We start from the raw sequence: 25,689 nt of genomic DNA on the forward strand, positions 1-25,689 counted from the left end.
TCTATATGATGTAACACTGATAGCATGAAGAGATTAATGATTTTAGATAAGAACAGTTATGAAAATATCTTCAGAAATATGAAGGATATTTATAATGAAAGATACGATGATATCTTGGAATTTCTAATATCGATGAATGATGAAGAAGATTTATCCGTAAGGGTTTAGATTCTGAAGCAAGGTATTCGCTAAAGATTTCATCAAAAACAGAATCATTTGGATTCTTTGAAGTCAAACTTATTCTTTGTGATTTGTCCATGGCTTCCTTCATAGTTTCGCATAATCCGCTTTTCGGTACTAAATTTTCTATTGAGTGTTTCCAATACTCCATTCTCTATCATCAAACTTTCGACAGTTAAGGTCGTGTACAGTTTGTGCTGCTGTATTCAGCTTTTTCAGAATTTATGGTATTGATTTGTAGACTGGGTGCTTTTCAGAATTTCAGAATAGAAGATCATAATTCTAAGAGATAAATGTTATATGTTTACATATAACTGTTGATATAGACATGCTGCGAGATTTCAAAATACTGATTGCTGACTCCCGATAATTGGTATGGCAGTTCTCGTTACAAGATGCGGATGAGTACATGATGAGACTTCAATAGATAAATATAGTGATTTGTCGGAGAGATTTAAACCAAGGAGCAACGAGGTTGCTGGTACGTCTGCTGGTAATATGATGGAATATAAAAGGTTCCCCGGTAACAATAAAAGAGTACGCATATAAATATCAAGGTTATAATATTGTTGTTTCGAACGAAAAGTCGAAGTTGACTTGCTGAAGCTGTGACAAAATTGGCTAATTTGGAAAGGGATTGCAAAGTTATTTTCGATAATAACAATGCCAAAGGAGCTAGCACGGTTACGTGTTAAAAGTTTACTCAGGTTCCGAGTTTTCTCAGGTGCATAACTATATGCATCGATCTTTTCTTTCGTAGATGAAGTGCGGTTGGTTCATCCTATCGATTGAAGTATTTTCAAGAATCATGAAAGATTTGAACGCAGATTTTAATCGTCAAGATACAAATGAGGTTTAAGATGAAATCAAGTGGCAAACTTGAAGAATTGTTTAGTTTCATATGTTTTAATCAATATTTTAATTCATTTTAATTGTCCAATGTTATTAGTCCTCAGTCGATAGTCCACAGTTGACAGTCCAATACTTCATATATAGTTTAATATATAATATTTGAATTAATTAATACGTATCGTGACCCGTGTACATGTCTCAGACTCGATCACAACTCAAATTATATATATTATTATAGAATCAACCTCAACCCTGTATAGAGAACTCGATCATTACTGCATATAGTGTGTCTATGGTTATTCCAAATAATATATATAGATGCGTCGATATGATATGTCAAAACCTTGTACACGTGTCCCTATATTTACAGTGCGTAAAAATAAATAACAGAAATTAAATGATGCTAAATAAAGTGCGTAAAATAAATAACAGAAATTAAATGACGATAAATAAAATTGCGAGAATTTAAATTGCGATAAATAAATTGCAATAAATAAAATGTAATACGGAATTAATTAGTTAGCTAGGAACAATTAGCTAGGAACAGTTAGCGTGAATTCTTAACAAAATTTCTCATAGTTAATTTGTTTGTTTCTAACAAATTTTATTTTGTCAAATGTTTTCTTCATTATGCCACTTGTTGGATTCTGATAGGTCAAAATCCAAATATGAAATTGAATGAAAATGGTTATTATGCGGTGAACGGACACGTATATCGGTGAGTGCAAATAGGATAGTAAATGACTATTGAATCAGCTTTGACGAATGTACAGTGTAACTTATGAAGGTGAAATCTAAATATTCCTCGGGTATTACCTACCCGTTAAAATATTTTCACCATTAACAGTTTGTACAAAAGAATTTTTAATTACAATCTTTATAAAAATATATATACATATATATTTTCTTCAGATATAATCATGGATTTAATGAGTCAATATGATATTAAACTCATTTGATTTACCGTTAGAACTAGAGTACATAATCTCTAAAACATTAGAGATTACATAATCGCCATGAAGGACGAAGATAGTTTATGTAGAACAATTCGTAGAACGATGATTATGCTTGAGGTATAGATTGCGAGGTTGAGAAGTGTGATGATGTTGTTGTTGTTGTTGGTACTGGTTATGCTGCTGGTGCTGCTGATGGTGGTACTGTTGCTGTCGGTGCTACAAGTGTTGTTGGTGCTGAGGTTGGTGATGATGTTGGTGTAGTAAGTATAGCTTGTAGATCACACACCATTCTTGTCAGGGTTTCTATCCTACCCTCTATCATTTCTATCCATCCACTCATCTGATTCGATAGATCTTGATTATCAATTAGAAGTTCCCTAACTTCTTCTAATATTCCCCTTCGATTGGTATTCGGAAATAGAGGTTGAATATTTTCTGAGATTGCAGTAATGCGACCTTCGAGGTGGAAAACTTTAGCAAGAAGGGTGAATACAATGTTGCGCATAGGTTCACCGGTGAGTACATCATTTTCTCCGATGTTAGGAGGTAAGTTTGGTTCGCAGTAGGGCTCGCCTTCTTCATTTCTCCATCGGGTGAGTAAGTCTCGGACCCACCCCCATCTCCTCCAGAAAGAAAAATAACTAAATGGTTGAGGCACTTCTGGTTCATTGACTTCGGAGTCTACTTCAATACGCATCTCGAAATTGCTTCCGGGACTAATGGAATCCAAGCTAGGTGTAGGATCCATCTCTTATGATTAGTTAGAGGATTTTCGATATGAAATGATTTTCGGTTATCGGATAATATTCTAATTATATAGAATATCTAATATAGTACAGAAGATCCCGAAGATTACGGAGGGAATTAAGGAAACGTGTCAGATAAAGTCTACAGTGACAAATACGCTAAGATACGAATTTTGTCTATACACTATTCATGCAATTATTGCAGTAAGATGTGTCTAGACTAAGAATGATAAGCAGGTAATTTCCTAAGGATGATAAGCAGATGATTTCCGACTAGAAATGATAAACAAAACTTATGACATGCAGACACGGTCGAAGTCCAGACTCACTAATGCCTCCTAACGACTTATCAGTTAGACACACTAATGCAGACCTGGTTCGCTAAGACCTCGGCTCTGATACCAACTTTAACACCACGTCCTAATCCATCCGGACGAAGTCCATATTGATTATAAAAATTCATAATAGTTGATTACATCGCGAGGTACTTGACCTCTAAATGATACATTTTATAAACATTGCATTAGTTTTTAAAAGACAATCTTTCATTTCATTGAAAGTTGACAGGTATGCATACCATTTCATAATATCCAAATTATAAATGACCTAATCTATCACTTACTTAACAATAATCTCTAATGAGCTTCAACGACTCGAATGCAATGTCTTTTGAAATATGTCATGAATGACTCTAAGTAATATCCTTAAAATGAGCTAATGCACAACAGAAGATTTCTTTCAAACCTGAGAATAAACATGCTTTTAAGTGTCAACTAAAAGGTTGGTGAGTTCATTAGTTTATAGTAATCATTTCATTTTCATCATTTTAATAGACCACAAGATTTTAAATATTATAAAACGTGCAGAAGTCCCATTCCAACTGCACAAAAAAAAAATATCTTTCATATGAAGAACACCTGGTGAGGATTCAAAATATAATAGTAACCATCTGTGCCGGTCTTTCACCCCATGGCTGAATACATGTGCCTTCAAAATATAGAACCTCTGTGCCGGTCTTTACACCCCACGGCTGAACACATGTTTATAAAATATAGGCCAACCAGTGCCAAAATGTCGTAAATAATAAACCATCCACCCGGCTCGGGAGCTCATACGCTCTAACGGAAACTGGGGGCTAATGCGTGTCATAATAATCAACCCCAATTCCAGATAATTCTTTCATAGAATACAGTTAAGGTACTTGTGTCTATTGCGTCAAACATTTATAAAAGCGCATGTATTCTCAGCCCCAAAAATGTAAAGAGTAAAAAGGGGAGCAAATGAAACTCACGCTATTGTATTTTGTAGTAAAAACACATATGACGACATTGAACAACTGAACAATGCAGGGTTGGCCTCAGATTCACGAACCTATATCATGTATATATATATATATTAACACATATAATGGGAATCGAACAAATTTATATATTATTATTAGTGATATATATGTTATTTATGATTTATGTGTTCCTTTAGTAACTTAAATATATATTCATTTTATATATTTTACTTATATAAAAAAATAGGTTATATGTATTAGATATACTAATATAGTTGAATATATTTTTATATAAAGGTCATTTATTTGTTAAATTAATAATTGTAATAATACTAGATTAAGGATAATAATAATAGTGATAGTAGTAATAGTAATAGAAATGTTAATTTTTAAAATGATAATTTTGATAAAGATAGTAACTTTAATGAAAATAATAATTTTAATAAAATGATTCTTTTCATAATAATATAGTTGTAATAATAATAATAATGATACTAGTAGTAAAAATGATAACAATAATAATAATAATGATAGTTTTTAATAAAAATGACATTTTTAATAATAATGATAATTCATTTAATCATAGCTTAATTATATTCATAACTATACTTATATATCATCTTAATCTTAGTTATCTCATAATGCTTGAATCATATACTTTATATCATTATAATTATAACTATATCTATCAATATGTTCATCATGTTTTAAACAGTAATAATATTAATAATACAATATTATAACAAGTAGATAATAATAATAATAATAATAATAATAATAATCCTAATGCTTAATAATAATAATAATAATAATAATAATAATAATAATAATAATAATAATACTACTAAGTAATTATAATAACTTTAGTAATAATAACTATAATAATAATAACAATAACAATTACAAACCAACAATAATAATAATAATAATAATAATAATAATAATAATAATAATAATAATAATAATAATAATAATAATAATAATAATAATAATAATAATAATAATAATAATAATAATAATAAAGAAAAAGGAAACTACCTCACAAGGGTTCTAAAAAAAATAGTTGCCCACGCCCGTGCTCGAACCCGTGACCTCTCGCTCAACACCCACACCCTTAATCCACTCGTCCGTCCCATTTTATTTTTAAATACTCAGACACAATTTATTTAACCCGAGATTCGAATTCTATGTCACCATCGGCCCAACTGCACTAATTATCCACGGCCCAATCTGATTTGAAGTCTCGGTCCACAACAATTAAGGACAGTCCACGGTTTAAATTCTTGTTTTGATGTCCGGTATATCAAGAAGCAGGTCAGCAGTCGACAACTCAAAAAAATTCGGTGTTTATTATTTATTTATTTTCATCCTCCTTTACAGCTAATCAGCACTAATATATTCATCATTCCCTTTATATTATAATCCCATATGTTCATCATCATTATAGTCATTCACCTAAATAATAGACACAAGGAGAGTAGTTGTAGGCTGGATCGAGAAAAAAAATATATATGGCGACAATAGCAAGTGCTTGGATAGAATTAGAAAAGGGAAACACAGCAGCAGGTTTCGAAACGTGCAGCAGTAATAGGAAGCAAACAATAACAGGTTTGATCGATGGTTATTTTAGGCCAAAACAATAAATCGATTAATGGTGATGATATGTGTTGATTGTGTATTGAAACGGAATAGCAATCGTAGCAGTAATATAGCCGACATGGTTTTAAATCTTTAGAAAGGTAATCGAAAACAGAAGAGTTGTAATAACAACAAACCCTTCGGTTTGATGATGGTGTTGTGGTTTGGTGTTCCATCGAGCAGGAAAGCAGTAACCCTAAGAGTTTAGTGTTCTTGTAAGTCGAATATCAAACAAGTGGATTTTGGTTTGTCAAACATTCTAGCAGAATAAAAAAGGATCGTTAGTTGTAGCAACTTATTACGATGGTGATGTTATTGGGTGGTGGCTTTGTGGTAACTGATCGAACAAAAACAGAAACATGGGTTAGTTTGATTTAGTTATTGAAACAGAAACTTACTGCAGCAGGAACACGAGAATTTGCAGGTTTTGATGTTTTAATGGTGTTTGGTCTGGTTGAACTAAACTGAAACGAATATTACATGAGGGGGTTTGCAAGTAGGGTTAACATGATGAAAGGTGGTGATCGAAGGAGATGTTTTTGTAATTGGTGTTTCAATGAGGGTTGATCATATAAGTGTTTGTGTATCGAGTACATGTATGTGTAAGAGACAGTAATAGGATTTGTAAATGGTAGAAGAATCAGATAAGAAGAAGTGGTAGTGAAATGAAGTGGTGTTTTTGGTGATACTTGATAAATTCGTTTGTGTTATAGTGATATTAGATTTACAGAAAATCAATCAAGAATAAAGCTAAATCTCAAAAAGAATAGATTTGACAGGGAATTGGTACTAACGATTACGATGGTTAACAAATTTGGGACAGAAACAAAGATTAACAACAGATTGATAGATACTTGAACTGTATCAATTCCCTTTTTCTAATCATATAATGGATTTTAATAATTATTAGATATATATTAATAATAATAATCTAAATAACAATAATACTGATTATATTTGTATATAACTATATATATGGAGTATATCTGTATTACATTTATATACGGAGTGTATTTGTATTTATATAAGTGTTATGTTAAATAAATTATTGATATCAATTTATGAATAAAATCCATTAATAATAATAATAATAATAAAAATACTAATATTAATAACGATAATATCAATATCAATAATAATAACAATAATTATATTAGTAATAATACTATCATTAATAATAACTAATAAAAATTATAATTATAACAATGATAATATTAATCATAATAATTAGAATTTCAACTTTACTACTGGTTATAATAATAATAATGATGTTAGAAATGATAACAATAATATTAGTATTTATAATAACACAAATGTAACAAATTTCATATAATAAGTTTTAATAATATTATTAATACTGAATATAATATTATAACAACTATACTTGTAATTACATTTAATATATTATACAATATTATATTATGTGATAACATTTATTTAATATTTATATATTACAACTAATTATAAATTATATATATTTGTATATATTCATTTTAATAGTAACTTAATTATTTTATTTATTATTTTACATTCTTAATTCCTATTGATTAAAGTGTATTTTATTAATTCAAATTATTATATATACACTTTCATTTAATATATATATATATATATATATATATATATATATATATATATATATATATATATATATATATATATATATATATATATATATCTACATAATCATTTACACACAATTGTTCGTGAATCGTTGGGAATAGTCAAGGTCAAATTGAATTTGTGAAAACAGTTCAAAAACTTTGAGACTCATCATTACATACTTTGCTTATCGTGTCGAAATCAAATAAGATTCAAGTTTAAATTTGGTCGGAAATTCCCGGGTCATCACAAATCTTTTCTTCTGTGTTTGACTTCTATTTGACTTCTGTTTGACTTCAATGAGGTCATCGACCTGAGGTATTTAGTTGCCGTCCGGAGCAGTTTCTGTGGTCTTCGTAGGCATCTTCATTTAATTGCATTTAGCCTTGTTTCTCGATAAGTGTACATGTAAAGATCACAAATAACGTTTTCACACGGTTAGCAGCCTTTGCTCATTTTCCTCCATTAGGCAATTGAATTGGTCATTTGTGTGTGAATATGAGAAATATAGCACCGTAAAAGGGTATAAAATATGTATAATTTTGGTGCTATCAAATCTCCCCGTACTTGAAATGTGCTTGCCCTCAAGCAAACTCAATTTAAGCTCAGAAAGACTTTGCATTTTATGGCGATACGAAGCTCATATATTATAGAACAATGGGTAACCAGTCCTAAGAGGTAAGTCAAGTTCAAAAGAACTTCTAGCCTGACGAGCAGGGATAAACAATCGACTCGTTCTAAGGGATTATGAGCTTAGCGATGATAAGTATACTCTAGAGAATAAATTCTCGCAACTTTCTATGAGATCTTCTAAAAGACTTTTGAGACCAAACATCCCTAACCGGAGCCTTAGGTGGTCAGGTGATAAAGCACCCCTCGGGCTTACTTGTTCAAATCTCAAAGGTCACAAAGTTATTTCAACTTAAAAGCGAGCTTTCTATGAGACTCATGTAGCCAACGTTCGAGAAACTTATCTTTAACAGATGGTTTTGGTAAGCTAGGTGATAAAGCACCCCGTGGTTTACTTGTGGAGTACTCAAAGGCCTACGATTGAAATAACATGTTCAAAGTAAACTCTCATGAAAAATCTGTATCTCTTTGAATGAAATTTTAGTAGTTTTTTAAAATTTTGAAAATATACCAATATTTTTTTATAAAAGACAAGTGAAGTATTCATTCCACCCCCCCCCCCCCCCCCACCCCCCCACACACACATAGAGACACAATTAAATTGTACATTGTCCCCAATGCACCTCAGCATAACAATGGTAGGGAAGGAAAGAGTTATCATAACATATTTAACATGCAGTAATAAGCCAAATATGCAGATATAAAAGAAATAAACTCAAGTAATTTTATTGAAACAGTTAAAAGAATGAAGTGCCACACGAAAATGTGCTCAGACACTTTAATGTAAATAACAGTAAAAAACAAATGCGCGGAATAATGAAAGATATAGTTTATTGTTATTTCAAACTTATTATGCTACATTGATTTAAGGAGTCGGCAGCTTGACTCGCTTTCTCTTCAAGGTCTTCATTTATCCTTTAAGTCGTGCTCTTCTTCATTGGCACTCTTCATGTTACTGTGTGGGGGCTCCCCCCCTCCCCCACATACACACATAAGTTTTGGTTTGGTGGAGTATATTACTTTAATTATTTCATATTTTTTCTCTATAGGTATAGTGTTTGAGGTGTACAGCTCAAGAGGAATGATGCTAAATATTATAATATTCTCCTCATTATTGATTGATCTTGCACAGAGATTGATGTTAGCTTTTGTTGTAGATAAAATGGTGACGTTTTGTTTTTCATTTTCTTGGTCGAACCATTCTATTATCTTCTCGTTGGAAATTTCCATTAATTTAGTAAAAGTGAACTCTTGGCTATTTTCCGGCGTCATGTCTTTTATGAATTAAGAATGGGTGTCTATGCTCTTGATGGACAGAGATAGTACATTAACTTTTTCTACTTCAGGTTCTTTGTTAGGAGTAATTATAATCATCTCAACCGTGTCTTTATCTCTTAGTCTGAGAGCATTATATCACATATCGATGTTGGCTCCAGCGGGTGATAGAAATGATCGACCCACGATAATAGTAAAATCAGGGTTGCTAGGAGATCGAAAGTCCGTCAAATATGAAAGTTATACAATTTTAACTTCCACTTTTCTAGCTATGCTTAATGATTGTATAGTGGAATCATCGAGAAGTCTGACGCCCATATTTGTGGACTCTAAAGGACCCAAATTGCACTTTTGATACAATGAAAGTGGCATGCAATTAACACTGAATTTTAGACCTCTCATCCCGAACCCATTGCTGCACAAAACAAAGTTTATCCATAAACTGTTCAATCACCTCATCGATGGTCATCTATTCAGTCATCCTCATTTCCAGAAATTCAGTCTTAATCCGATTAATTTCATATGCTGAGCAATATTGTTCACAAACTTTTTCGGAAAATTGTTCCCAAGTGATTTGACTGACCTATTCCTTCGGATGACCTATTCCTTCAGAATTCTCGAGATGAGTGAATCCTACTGATATTTTCTCAACCTCTTATAAAAACTAATATCAAATACCACAATCAAGCACAAAAGTCACGAGCAACTAAAACCTGATCATCATAGCAAATTGCATGTAAGTATTCAATTCAAGTTCGTCCCAAGAGATATGTTTAATTGGATGTCGAAAACTAATAATCGTCCCAGGTTTTGATTGGGGATTTTGAATGATTTTAAATTAAAACTAGATTACTAACTAGCATATAACGCAAACGAAGATAACAATTAAACTAAGCGTGTTCACTTGCAATGGTCCTCTTAATGCATTGGATTGCCCTTTTTTTCCCTTTATTGCACAATGATGTTGAACTATTATGTATTTAGTGTTACCACTAAACTTTGATCAAACAAGTTTGTGAACTCACGTAGACTCCCTTAGATAATAAAGTTAAGTTGAGAAATCGTTAAGACTATGATCATGGATTGAATTCACATAAAATCCCTTAACCAAATCAATCACTTGAAATGACTAACACTCATATAGTTTTGACTAAAATCCCTTTGAATCTCCAACCAAATCAAAGACACAATCACTTGAAATCTTTAACTTAGTTGCCTAGATCACTTAATTGTGTTGAAGTAAAAATTGAATCCCAATACAAATCACTAAGCACTGGTTATAAATTTATAAGATCAAATAAAGCTAAAAACTCATATAGTAGTGGTTCTTCAATCAAAGCTCAACAACATAACTCAATGATTCATTCAAACATCACTATTTCATCAATTTAGAGCAAATTCGTACAAAGAGGTTCACAAAACAAGCAAACACAATAAATTTAGCCAAGCATATCTCGAATAACACTAATCAAAGAAGTAATTGAGCAATTAAACAACACTATTACAATTTAGGAAAGATTGTACCAAAATTAGATCTAAGAACTACTAGAAATGGTGAAGAAGATTAAGATCTTGATGAATCCAGTTGAATCCTTGAGCTAGCAAGCAAATAGCACTTCCAAACCTCAATCTAAGATGAAGATGATAATTTTTGGGTGAAATTCATAGTCTAAATTTACAACTCTCTTTTTCCACACCATATCATTTTCCTTTTATAGGTGCAAAAATCTGCACCCAAAATAGCACAGGTGCGTGGCACCCTTAATATGGTGCGCCGCACTATTACACAGGAGACAGGTGCGTCGCACCTTAAGGGTGGTGCGCCGCACCTTAAGGGTGGTGCGCGACACCATTGCACGTTGGAATTTTTCCCAAACTTCTGATATGAATTTTGCCATTTTCTTTGATATGATACGCCGCACCTTAGGTTAGGAGCGCTGCTCCTTGATTATGCACTCTCAAAACACTTCAAATTTTCAAACTAAGCTTGCACATTTCATTTTGCTTTGTGATTTCACTTTGCCATGCACTTTGGTTCACTATATAGGCTAGATTTTGGTCAATTTTGCACCAAGATGAGCTTTTACCCTTGAACCAACATAATTGCACAAATATCCGTCTTTTGAACTCAATAAACCACAAAAATGAGTAAAACGAGGAAGATATTTCGAGGTAAAATATGTTTAAATTGAGAAATATCGCCTACCATGCCATGGCTCTTTTTTTCAATAACCTACTATCATACATGACACTCAATTCCGACTCACATTGACACACATCCAAGGCTCTTTCTACTTCCCTCAACCAGTTCAAAGTTTCAGTCAAATTAGAGCTTCACGAATACTCTTGGGGTTTAAAATCAACAAACTTCTAGGTGCACTTCTTCTTAGTCTCCGTGAATGGTTGCTGAAAACATCGGTATTTCATATTGATTCATCATCATTGGATTTGGAATTCGATAAATGAACTGGGGTGGCATGAAATACTGTTGTGGTATCTAGTACTGGTTAGGAAACTGATATGATGGTTGTGAAGTGTTTCCACTGGGAATTACCGAAATCTTTGTTGTTAGAAAGCTAGGGGGTGGAAGATCTGCATTATCAGTTGAGTTTCTTGTAGACTGAACCAATTCCAACTCAGCTACTCTATCTTGAGATTCTTTCAACTTGTTTTCTAGTTCTCGTATGTAATCCATGTTGGTCTTCAACCGAATCGTAGCCTTCATTCGGGGCTCTAATTGTTTCAGGGTTCGAGGGGCCAGTAGCATTTGTGTCTTTGTCGGCCATATCTGTGCTAGGGCTGAGCATATTAACCGGAATACTGAAACTGAACCGGTACCGTACCGGTACTGAAATACTGTACCGATGGTACTCGGTATCGGTATCGGTTCCTAGATTACATAAGAATCGGTTTCGATACTATATGATTCGATACCGATTCGCTACCGGTATTACTGATATGAAAATCGAAAACTAAAGATTTAGTTTCTTGCATGTTCCATTGCCTAAGTTACAAATACCATGTTGTGAAAAAGTATCGTCATCCTATGAAGTGGTAATTATCTAAACCTTTTTGTCATTAAATTGGGAATATTAGACTGATCTTATGACTTGTGGCACAACAGTCAACAAATGACTTACCTTCATCTAATCTGTAAACTTCCTTATATTTAAGCATTAAACTTTTAGATAATATTCAGTTAAATAAAAAACATTTAAGATGATGTTAAGATATATGTAGAATTAAGGTAAAGTCCCATGCAATATTAAATCATGTGCCTTGCGTATCGAATTGCAATCAAGCATATATAACTTGTAGACTGTGAAACGTACGTCTAACAAAAGAAAGACATGCTAATTACACGGTAAACTAAACACACATAATTTAAGTGAACGTAAAGATTTTAAGTTATTCTTCACATCGAATTATAGTCAAACATATATTCACATTATTCTTGACTTATGCAAAAGCAAGGTGAAGGTACTTAATGAAGTCGACATATTCATGTAATACTCATTTCAAATAGGTGCCAAGAAGTAAATACCGGAAAAATCGGTGCGGAACCGATACCAAAACTGGTACCGCTTGTGTTAAACGGTCCGGTATTCGGATCCTGAAATGATCAAAATTCGGTATCAATATTTTCGGTTTCGATATGTTTCCAATACCGATCTCACCTTAATCTATGCTACAAAAAAACTCACACAAAAACTTATTAAAAACTAGTTAGTACATCTAACTGACAGAGATACATCCTACATTCACTTAACTCCAGCTCCCCACATGTTTGACACTACTTTAAGTTTGGGAACAAGACACACGCATGTGTATGCTGCCAAACTTATGCTATGATATCAACTTGTAACACTGGCCTATTTTTTTTTTAAATCATGGTGGAAGTAAATCATTAAGCAAACATAACGTTAATTACATCTAAATCATCGTCCTAATTGTAATAGTTTACAAGATGGTGTTACGTAAAAACTACTGGTTCATTATTAAAAACGACATCAGAGTTTCGCCCTGTCAAACATATCTTCATCATCAAAATCCCTTCCTTCAAACTTCAAGTCGTATAACCTAAAAGGGAGGAGGTGGGGAGTTATCATAACACTAAGTGAATGAAACTATAGAAAACATGTACAAAGTACCACATCATATAACTGTTAACATGTCTAACACATAACAGTCATATACACCCTGAAGAGGACCGAAAGCTTGTAGGGCCTATAACTATTAACTGATCAGGTTAGAGTTTATCGATAGTTTCTGTTACTAGTTCCCTCGTATAGGAATCCGGGACACAGGGGGTACGTCATTCAAACTATACTACATGAATAGTAACACTTGAACTCAATCGTCTGACCTAGTTGACCTCTTCCGCGCATAGGCTACCATGCGACGGGTTTACACATGTGCAAATATAATCATAGAATCAAGCAGTTAAAGTCTAATTGAAGGTAATCTTAGTTAAAGTAGTTATCTGCTACTTTACATAAATCTGTGTACAATTCCACTCACCAATTACCAACAATAGAAGGTTCTCAGATGTCTATTCTTTCTAAGGCTTCTCCTTATATATTTCACCTAGAAAAGACATTATCAAGTCAGTAATCCAATCACATAACTAACAGTAGATCAGTCACAACAGAATTAACACTTCATAAAATTCAATACATAAGTCGCACGAAGGACGCCTCATTCGTACGAATAAGCCACCTCATTAGCACGAATGACATCTCGGTCGCACGAATGAGATAACCAAATCAGTACATTGCAAAACCATCTGTTTCGTACGGATCACAATTTGGTTCGCACGAATGAAGACCTCCTTCGCATGAAGCACATTTCCCTCGCATGAATTAGGACTTAGAAAAATCTGACCATGTTCCAATTCTGGTTCGCACGAATCACCAAGTGGTTCGCACGAACCACAACCTCACTCACACGAAGGAGTGCTCGTTCGCACGAATGATGAAGAACATGTAGCAGCACCTATTTCACGGGTTTCAAGTCTAAAAATCCATATTTTGCATAGTTTATGGTCGATTGATGCTACATGAAGCTTACATAACATATATACCATCAAGAACTTCACAGGACCAACAATCTACCAATTGAAATTTTTGAACTAACCCTACACCGATTTACATTCCAACTTCCTTAAGGAACCTCTTATATACAGTCAAGAGCACTTGGGACGCGCACACTCCAACCACACCGAACTGGAAGACATTCGATAAAGAGTTCTTCAACATATCTAGTTGAAATCAGAAACCAAAATTGTCTCAACTATCAACAATGCTTGAACACCCACTATAATTTTTATGATCCACACAGTGGTGGGTGTCTATTGATATCAATATATAGTGCATACAAGAGTTTGAATAGGAAACAATTTACAACATCATTCCTATAAATAAGCAATTCTAAATTAATACATAATATTCTTAACATATATCGTTTACACCCCCCTCAAGCGAATTGGCGGTGGGCCAACATGAAGCTTGTCACGGAACTTCTCAAACAAAGGACACTCTTTGTGAAGATATCAGCAAGTTACAATGTAGTAGGACCAAATTGTGTGCATAGCTTTTGCGAAGAAACTAACTCACGAATGAAATGATAATCAATATCAATATGTTTCGCACGTTTAGGATTTTGCTAAGAAATAGTGCACTTTTGTTATCACACAAAATTGTTGATTAGGTGGTAGCACATACAACTCACATAGCAAATGAGTAATCGAGACGATTTCTGTAGCTGTATTAGCAAGAGCACGATATTCAGATTCACAACTAGATCTAGCAACGGTTGATTGCTTTTTAGCGCTCTAAGAAACAAAATTACCACCAAGAAAATTAGAGTACCCATAAGTAGATCGTCGTGTTTCAATATAACGAGCCCAATCAGCATCCGAATATCCCAGTAAAGAAGGCATGGGTGAGTAAGAAAAGGTTAATTCGTAGGATAGAGTGCCTTTTATATGGAGTATATGCTTGACTGATTGATAATGCACAACAGTGGGAGGATGTAGAAACTAGCTAACCTGATTCACAGCATATGAAATATCTGGGCGAGTAATAGTTAAGTATTTCAAAGCACCTACCAATGATCAATATAAAGTAGGATCATCAAAGGGTACCCCTTGCGAGGTAATGACCTCAGCTGTAACAAGAGGAGTAGCTATAGGTTTAACAACAAGTAATTTGGCTCGTGTTTGATATCGCTCCATTTATATATGTTTTATTTCGCGATATCTACCTCACTTTGCTAGGTTTATGACTATCTTGGAGCATATTTTGTGTGCTATTGAGCTAAATGGTAAAGTAAGGGCTAAGGAGTTGATTTGGTGTAAAATTGACCAAATCTTTGGCAAAATTGGCTAAGGAAATGGAAAAGTGAAGAATCAGCATCAAAAGCGCCTCTCCTCATTCAAGAGCGCCGCTCATGTGAGCCAAAAGTGCCGCACCAACTGAAAAGGCGACGTTCTCATGCACATTTCAGCTCCATTTTCCTCCAGTGAGCAAAAGCGCCGTTCCTACAGTGAAAAGAGTCGCTCCTATTCAGCCAAAAGCGTCGCTCCTCAACAAAAGCGTCCTCCCTGTTTAGAGCTAAAAACGGCGTTCCTGATCAAAAGAGTCGCTCCTCATTAAATCCAAAAGCGGCGCTCCTGTCCAAAAGCGGCGCTCCTGTTGCTATTTCAGCCCAGTTTTTCAGCACTATAAAAAGGACAAGATTAGGACATTTTTCATATGCATCTTTAGAGAGCAGTTGCTTAAGGTCCGAATTTCACATACAAAACCCTAATTTCATTATCCATTGGTGTTTAAGGGTGGATTCAAGGAAGCTAGCCCAAGATTCATCATTGTTTAGCTTAGATCTTCATCTTCTTTACATTTTGGGTTGTAATCTTCACTTTACTTTTCATATTTTGCATTGATTACTTGTAATAACTTGAAGATGATGATGATTTACATTTCTATGCTTATTATTAGTTTAATTTTAGCTATGATTGGCTAAATCTCTTGTGTTTGCTTATCTATGAATCTCTAATGCCAGTGTTTGCTCCAAATTAATTGATTATTGTTGTTTGAATGAATTACATGATCATGTGTTGTTGAGTTAACTAAAGATCCATTGTTATGAGTTTGTTTTAGGCTTGACTTTGATTACATATGTTGTGTAGCTCTCTTAGTGATTTGAGAAGTGAATCAATATGTGCTTCAACACCTTGGGTGATCTAGACAACTAGCTTAGGAATTGCAAGTGATTGTGTTCTTGATCTAGGTTGGTTTTCAATTGGCCTCTAGTCAACATAGTGGTGCCGATTATCTTAAGTGATTTCGATAGTTAGGGGTTTTAAGTGATTTCAACCCAAGCTCAATCTCAATGACCAAATCATGTTTAACTCGCTCCTAGGATATAAAGCTTATGTGAATTCGCAGAGTATCATTTGATTTGAGGTTTAATAGTGATGCTAAATATTTAATAGTTTAACAACTAATGAGATAGCAAAATAAGCAAAACAGGGCAAGCCAAGCATAGAGAGGATTAGATAAGTGAACACGTCTTAGTTAATTTGTTTTAAGTTTTAATGCTTCACTACTTGTTTCTTGTTACTAGTTTAATTAATAAATTTAAGTTTGTTTAATTTTGCAAGTTTTAGTTGTTAGTTGATATCAATCGAAACCCCCCAATCAAACAAACCCTAGGACAATTGATAGTTTCAAATATCCGACTTACACCGCTTCCCTTGGGACGAACTTGATAAGAATACTTACATTAAAGTGCTATAATAACTGAGTTCTAAGCGCTCGTTAGTTGTGTGTGCTTGATTGTAGTGTTTGAATCAAATATAAATTTAGAGGGTAAAAGATGTATATCACACGAACGCATCACACTTTCTTGGCGCCGCTGCCAGGGATGCGGTTAGCCTAGTTGGTTATTTGGTTTAAACTTTTAATTGTTCGATCCTTTCGTACGGGTTTACCCTTACGAAAGTTACTTTTCGCATTTTATATTATTATTTTCGTTTGGAAAACCGCTTGTGTTTGTATTGTGATTGAAGGATAGGTACCTTTGGTGTATGAAAACAAAAACTCACAAGGATCAAGAGTTCACACATCCATTCTCCGATCTGGAAAGACACGTGCACGGGGTTTATAATCGTAGAGAAGAAAGGGTATTAAGAAAGAATTTTGAAGCTTTGCCATTTTGTTTAGAAGAGATGGATTCAAACAGTAATCCGATTCACGATGAAGAGGGCAATCCTAATGGTCCTCCGGTTAATTAAGAATTATTGAATGATCCAAACGACACACCAATGTGGAACGCTAGATTAGTTACACCAACAATGATAGCAACGGCTATTACAAAACCACCAATTGAAGCGGATAATTGGAAGATCGAGGGTAACTTTTTCACGTTGATCAAGGATACATACTTTCATGGATTGATAGATGAGAATCCGTTTGAACATATTCAACACTTTAATGATCTTTGTGATATTTACAAAACCAAAAACGTCACCGATGAGGCTTTTAAGCTAAAGCCATTCCCCTTCACACTTCAAGGAGACGCAAAAGCTTGGATACAAAGTTTACCATCCGGTTCCATAAGGTCTTTTCAAGAATTAACAAACGAGTTTATCAATCATTTCTTTCCACCATCAAAAGTAGAGCAACTTAGAATGGAGATTAATGGGTTCACACAACGGGGTTCACACAACGGTGGGGTGTTTATGTACAAATCACCAAATGCGGCCGAAATTATGTTAGAAGACATCTCGGTCAACACGTATGAATGGGCACCTTCATCGCGAGATTTGACAAGGAAAAGTGTAGCACAAGTCGAGAGTGATAATGGGCAAGTGACGCTTGCAAGCTTGAACAATCAATTTCAAACATTTGGGAAAGAATTGGAGAAGATTCAATAAACGGTAGTTGCAATGCAAGTAGGTTGTTAACGATGCGAGGGTCCACATCTCACGAAGAATTGTCCTCAAATTACTCAATGCAATCATGTTGATCTAGATGATATTCCCATGAATTTGGATGCTCATGTGAACTACGTGAGTAATCAAAACTACCAACGGGGAGGAACATCTAACCAAATCTACTACAATCCTAATCAAAAACAAGTATCATTCAACAACCAAACCAATACACCACTCGGATTCACAAACCAAAACCTAAATCAAGGTTACAACAACTATAACCAAAACTGAAACAACAATTTACAATACCAAAACCAACAACCTTACAACAACTAACCTTACAACAATCAAGCCAATTCAAATTATCAAAACAACCAAGGTTATAGTCAATCAAAAAATAACCAAGGTTACAATCAACAACCTCAATAAAACAATCAACAATCCCAACCTTCGAAGAGCTTAGAAGAAATCATTCAAAACTACATCAAGAAGGTAGAATCAACCGAAGCTTTTCTAATGAAAGAGAATGAGCTCTTAAAGCAAAAACTCCGAAACCAACAAGCCGCATTTCAAAATCTTGAGAGCACCGTTGGAAGAATTTCAAATCAAGTTGCCGAAAGACCACAAGGAACTTTACCTTCAGACACTCAAGTTAACCTAAATAATTACAACAACAACCGAAACAACCAACAAAACCACCAAAATAACACGAGAGTTATTCCTATCGAGAGCAACACTACCAATCCAACCCAAAATCAAGCGGGTTCATCAAATTCCACCAATACTTATGCTCAAGTGAACTCGATTGATTCAACCGAAGAGGATCAATCCGAATATCCTCAAGCTTTCAAGTTCGACATTGAAGGAGACAAGTTTGATTTTGATGAAGCGTTAGAAATTGATACTATCGATTATGGGGTACTCAAGTTTTCGGAAGATTTAGACGATGCAACATTCATTCCCTACCAAGTTAAAAGTGTAATGTCCATGGAGGCTACCGAGTCGACATGCAAGGAGTTAAAGGGTGATTTTGAGCAAATTCAATTAGGAAAGGTTGATAAAGAGCAAAAGGTCGAAACTTTATTGAATACAAAGGCGCAAAAGAACGAGGTCGAGGTTCTTGCTACATCAACTAAGGAGAAAAATGAGACACTGGTCTCACATCCTCAATCATTACCTCTGATGTGACTACAAAGATACGTTTGAAACAAACGGTTTTATTCATGCGATGTCGTTAGGCCGCAGGACGTCAAAATCAATTGATCAAGGTAGCACACAGTGGGTTTGTTTATTTATATTATGCGGGGTCTAAATTTACTTTCACTTTCTATAGTGTAGAAGGTGTAAGTTAACCTAGTGTCATATTTTTGAATAGATTAACGAATTGAAATTCAAGTGGATAATTTTCTTTTATTTAAATTACCTAGATAAAGGATAGTAGTTGGTTTAAGCTAAAAGTCCTAAGTGCAAAAAAGTAAATAAGTGGAAGGATATTCGGAGTATGCAGATCAGGGAAATGTTGACCAAGATATTGGTATTGGGTTAGGGAAAGGTAATTTTGCTTATGTTAAGGCTATGCTTGGAATGATGTAGAACTGGTTAGATGAGCCAATTACACAGACCTACTTGTCTCTGAACTCTCGGAGTTCTCTTTGAGCAGTGAGAAGTATGTCACTTGGTTGTATAATTAAAAGGTAGCTATACCTTGGAGGTTATCCTCAGTAAAGTACTAGGTTTATTAGTGAGTTGAGCTCTAATCCTAACCCTCGTTATCAGTTTAGTTAACTGAATAACAACGTGCCGTGTTGATTGAACACTGATCACAAACGGAAAGAGTCCTTTGGTTTAAGTTGGAAAAACATTAAATGAAAACTAGCAACCATTTCATCATACTAATGAGATCATATCAGTTCAAACATTATACATCATTACAGTTGATATACTGAAAGTAAAGCAGATAGAAATCTAATAAATACCTAAACAGTTGATGTGACTTAATCCTAAGGCAACAATCAAATAAGAACATGCAATAGATTTGGGTCATACAGTGAAGGTACTAACAAGATCTTAACCACTCCTAAGAAGTCTCTTCAGAACAGTCAATAGGCATACAAGGTCATTCATGTCTCAATTCCTAAGTTCCGAGTCCTAAAAGCGCATCAAATGCCTCTCGAGAACTCCGGTCATACCGAGTTCATAGAATCTTCAGATACAGTATAACCACGGGTCTTAATCCTATGAAGTAGCTAATTTCATATAGGTGGACAAGTCCTGATCTCAACCTAGGTTGGTCAATCCTTAAGATGCTAGCATACAAATCTATCAGACTTCCTAGTTCAGTATTACGACAGTAATCTTACTGAATTAACATAATTATGCTAACCCAAACTTCTATCATGGCAACATACAGATTAATTAAGCTATCATGGTGATATCGGCTAAAAAGTCACGTTTTCACCCCGGTATTAAGGCCCAAAAACAAGAAAGATTCAAACTTTTTGTCAAAATACCCACTTCGTATTTTAGAATTGAAGAACAAGTAATTACGAAGGAGGTGCAAAAAGAATCAAGAGAATCGGAGCTAAAACGAAGATTCTAGAGCAAAAACGATGGAAGACAAGAAATCAAGTTACGATCCAGTGAATCAAGGCTGACCAGCACCGAAAACGGCCTGCCATACGGCTTGCCATATGGCTTGCCAATATGGGGTACGACTTTCCAAACAGTCCAGCAAACGGCCCCAAGAAGCGGGCTGCCAAGCAAACGGCTTGCCAAATACGGCTCACCAAACGGGTTGCCATACGGCTTGCCAGCCGTTTGCAGGCAAAAACTTTGCTTATTTAAAGGGTCTTTGTCATCCATTCCAACACACACTTCAATTCAATTCTTTCTCTCTCTTGTAAAATACTAGTCATACTCTCAAGGCCTTCGACTGCGTGCGGGAAACCTAGTACCCGGAGAAGAACGCTGAAGATTGTATTAGGATTGGTCTGGAGTCTTGAAGTTGTCACTTTTGTATTCAGAACTCATTTAATCTACTGGTACTTCTATCCTTTATCTTATATAATATTTTATGATATTGTTGCCATGATTAGCGAGTAGTTATATTTAGTGTATACTATGATGTAAGCAGTTATAATGCCGAAATAATATTATGGTTTGTGTATGCTGTCGAAATGCTTTTCGATTATGCTTTAAACTCAATCGCTTTTCCAACTAATAGAACGTAGTTCTAGGCTCTGTTATTGGGAAGTCGCGAACGCTGATTCAGAGTACACTATCTGTGTCACCCCTTGGTAAGAGAAGTCTATCGGATACAACGTAAGATCGACTGAGGCACACCGATTGTAGTAAGTCTATCAAGCTTTGGATTTCGACTGAGGACTCTATCGTAGTGAAACATCTAACTAGACCCTTAGTACATTTTCGGTCCAAGAACATGCTAGTGTAGTCACCAAGCATATAAACTTCGTACGTGCACGCTGAAGCACAGCTGTTGTTGTAAGCTGTACCTCTGCTAAGTAAGGCCATGGAACCCGATTAATGTTGACCAGTACACTGCACCATAACGCGGTCTCAAGCATTGCACCTCGCTTGAGGGATTCTTAGTTAATTAAGGAACTGTTTGTTTAGACACATAAAGGATTGGACCGTTAGGATAACCGAACGTGTTCATGGAAGTCAGCTTGACTTGGCCATGGTGTTCTTTATGGTTGAACTCTTTTTAAGGGCCTAACTATCTTTCAAAACCAATCATTAACGAAAGCATTGAAACACATCATGTCTCTCGGATATGGTAAACCATGTATTCTATTATGCTTAAGAAAGTTTAGACCATTTTGGAATGTTAATATGTCACCCAACCGAGTCGCTCAATTGGATGAGCCGTCTGAACGTGTATGCCTGTAGTCAGACTGCACGGGCGTTTGGGGTAAGGGACGTTGCTGTCTATTCAGAATCTTCAAGCCTAACGCAGTACCCAGTGACATGTCTTATGACAGGGGTTCTTAGGACCAGTGTAATGAATACAAGGCCTCTTCTTATTCATGAGCCAGCACTCAATAATCTCGGCAGAATAACTGATGAAGTCATAGTATACACTCACTTTAACCTTATATGAATTACGAATTTTATCGCATTTAATTTATCTATCTTATAAATTAGAAAATCCCAAATTAAATAACCACTACTCCCTAACTATCTTAGGCTTAAATATATGTTCGATTCTACTGATATCTCAAAAATATGACTCTAGGTCATACTTCCCTTACTTATAAGGAGTAGTAAGATTTAGGCCCCGCTAAATATAAATTTAAAACAGTACCCTCTCCCACGAGTGGCTGATCCTGGCGAGCCGCGGCCCGACGACACCGCGCAAATAAAAATCGTCCGTTTCGGCTATATCACGGGAGAGTACTAAGTTTTTGGCGCCGCTTTCGGGGAACTGGTATCAGGCAATACTGCTCTCTATCAAACTTATTCACAAGCATTTAGTGGTGTCTAAGAAAGACAATTATACACGGACTTGGTTGTTGTATTTTCCGAACAGTCGCCAATTATATTGGGACCAAAAGGATCCTGCCTCTCCGTAGTCGGCCTGGCCACTTGGTTTGTTGAATAGTTCGTGCGAAGCTCTGTTACCAAAATACTAGGGAATCAGTAGCCAGAACCAAAAACATATTCAACCGTAGGATAGTTAGTTAATTAAATTAGATTACTTTAGACTAGCTTTGATTAATTTAGATCACATTAAATTAGATTACCTTAGATTACTTTAGACTACCTTAGATCAAACTAGATAAAATTAGATTACCTTAGAATTAGATTATCTTAGACTAGTTTAGCTTACTTTAGATTATCTTAGTTTATTTGCGAAAAATTAAAAACAAAAAGGCATACCTAGTGTATGACCCAAACCCGATCTAGATCAGGGCCATTGCTATTCGTACTTGATCCAAACACAATAATCTCTAAAGCACGCAAGGAAGCACGAATCAGAAATCAAATGGCGTTACGCGTTACTTTAGCAGAAAACGCCAAACCCTCGATTGAAGGTCGAGGAGGACCAATCAGATTTCCAGAGATTCAAGGACACTCGTTCGAGTTAAAACATCACATCATCCAGCTCATCCAAAATAGCTGTCAGTTTCATGGATTACCGAACGACGATCCTAATTCTCACCTTGATAAATTCATATCTCTTTCGAACTCCTACAAACAGCCAGGAATAGGACAAGATATAGTCCGGCTATACTTGTTCCCCTATTCTCTCACTCATCATGCTCAAACTTGGTTTGAAGGACTGGAAAAAGATTCCATCACGTCATGGACGGAGATGGCTACTAAATTCCTAACCAAATATTTCCCTTCTTCTAAATAAACCAAACTTAAGAATGACATCATTAAATTCAAACAAAGTTATGATGAATCTCTTTACACTGCATGGGAGCGATTCAAAACCCTGCTGAAGAAATGCCCTAATCACTAGCTAGAACGGTCACCGCAAATCTGTACCTTCTACAATGGTCTTACGGTAAATCATAGGACGACGATCGATGCAGCAGCTTAAGGGAATCTGATGAACCAAACCGCAGACGAAGCATGGGAATTGCTCGAGAACATGACAATGCATCATCATGACTGGAATAGTGGTGAAACAACTTCATCATCTGCCCCACCCTCTGCACTTAAAAATCAAACGGAGGCCATCAAATCCCTCACGGATAAGATGGAATCTCTTGCTAAACAACTCGGAGAATTGAAGACGCAGCCGCAGCAGCTTAACCAAGCTCAGGCTTGTGTTAATTGTACCAACGCGCAACCCACTGAAGAATATCAAGTTGAGTACAAAAACCCTGACGGTTCAGTCTGTTACGTTCAATACCCAGCTCGTCCACCAAATCCCGAATTCAATCAACCACCTAGGGTTAATCAATTTCAGTGAAGCAATCAACCTTTCCGCTATCGTTATCCACCTTATCCAGCCTAACAATCTCAATGGACCTACGATCAACCACTTCCACTCACTGGTCCCCCAGTTGAGGAAAATTCCCCTACCACCCAGATTACAAAAGCAACTAATCCCACTCTTGGAGCTGATGATCAATTAACTCAGTTCATTCAAGGACAACAACAGCTAAATCAGAGAACTGCAGCCAGACAAGATCAGATGGAGATACTAATGAGAAGTCAATTGGCTCTGCTCAAAAGTTTGGAAACACAGCTCGGACAGTTATCACAACGCCTTGAAACCCGACCGCAGGGAAGATTGCCAAGTAATACTATCCAAAATCCCCACATAGAAGAAGCAAAGCAAATGGACTCCGTGATCCCAGAGGAAGAACCACGGAGAAGGTCAGCTAGGCTCAAGAACAAATCGATATATACTCAAAAGCTGACCCCTGAAACTCCAGTTCGCGTACCTTATCCTGGAAGTCTACAAGAAGAACCATCCAAGCATGATTCCTTCAAACTTATTGGAAGATTCCTCGACACTATGTCCAAAGTTCCCAACCAGAAGAGATACATCCGAAGGCTTCTTTCTACAAACGAGAGGATATCAGACTCTAACAAAATTCCACTGAGTGAAGAATGCTCTGCATTACTCGGAAACTCTCTACCACCAAAGCTAGGAGATACGGGCCGATTCGTTTTCCCGTGTTCAATCTACCAATCTGGAACCATTCATGTGCTAGTAGATTTAGGAGTAAGTATCAACCTAATTCACTACTCTCTCTACAGGGGATTAGAGTTAGGAGACTTGTCACCAACCAAAATGACAATCCAACTTGCCGATCACACAATTTGATATCCTAAGGGCATAGTTGAGAACGTCTTGGTGAAAGTCGACAAATTCTTGTATCCTACGGATTTCGTAGTAATGGATATTAAGGAAGACCTACACACACCAGTAATGTTAGGAAGACCTTTCATGAATACGGCTAGGACTGTCATTGATGTGTACAATCAAACCTTGATCTTACGATCGCATGGGGAGAGCGTTACCTTCAAAATTGACCGACCAACCGATCTTTCTGGACAGGCATATATGTTTGCTATTTCCACCAGACGGATCACTTCTGAGGATCCTAGCGAAGAAATAGAGGAAGAGGAGGAATCTGAGGAGGAAGAGGAAATGGAAGACGTAAAAGAAACTGCGAAAATACCCGCTCCAAGCACTGAGTGTCATGAAGAAATAATGAGGCTTGAAACGGAAGATCACAGTTTAATCATTCGCTTCAAGAAGAAGACCGACAAGGCTGAGGTTAAGGATATAGAAATTGATCCTGCAAGTATCAAAGTGGAGAATCAGAATACTGAAGAAACCCATTCATCAGATGCATCCTCAAAAGAATAATACACCGATGATAATGAGGAAGAGAAACATGAAGACATTCTGAATAACTCACACTCGCCAACCGAACCAGATCAAGGGGAGCCAGACTCTTCTTCAGATCAAATTCCGATTATATCCACACACGCAGACATGATTACCTTCATCAATAATACCGATGAATTTGAAGACATTCTCGAAGCCATCCGAAAATCAACCATTGATTTTTCGCTACGCTTAACAGAACGAATTATGGC

At 35.6% G+C, this 25,689-nt stretch overlaps 1 non-coding gene across 1 annotated transcript; it reads right to left on the minus strand.

Moving 5' to 3' along the window:
• Window positions 1-23,483: 23,483 nt before the first annotated feature.
• LOC139887166 (small nucleolar RNA R71) lies at window positions 23,484-23,589 on the minus strand. The gene has a single exon (XR_011773007.1). It is a non-coding gene; the product is annotated as a small nucleolar RNA R71 (small nucleolar RNA).
• Between the last annotated feature and the right edge of the window lie 2,100 nt (window positions 23,590-25,689).

The sequence above is a fragment of the Rutidosis leptorrhynchoides genome, chromosome 1 (assembly GCF_046630445.1).
Source record: "Rutidosis leptorrhynchoides isolate AG116_Rl617_1_P2 chromosome 1, CSIRO_AGI_Rlap_v1, whole genome shotgun sequence".
In the NCBI taxonomy this organism is placed as follows: domain Eukaryota; kingdom Viridiplantae; phylum Streptophyta; class Magnoliopsida; order Asterales; family Asteraceae; genus Rutidosis; species Rutidosis leptorrhynchoides.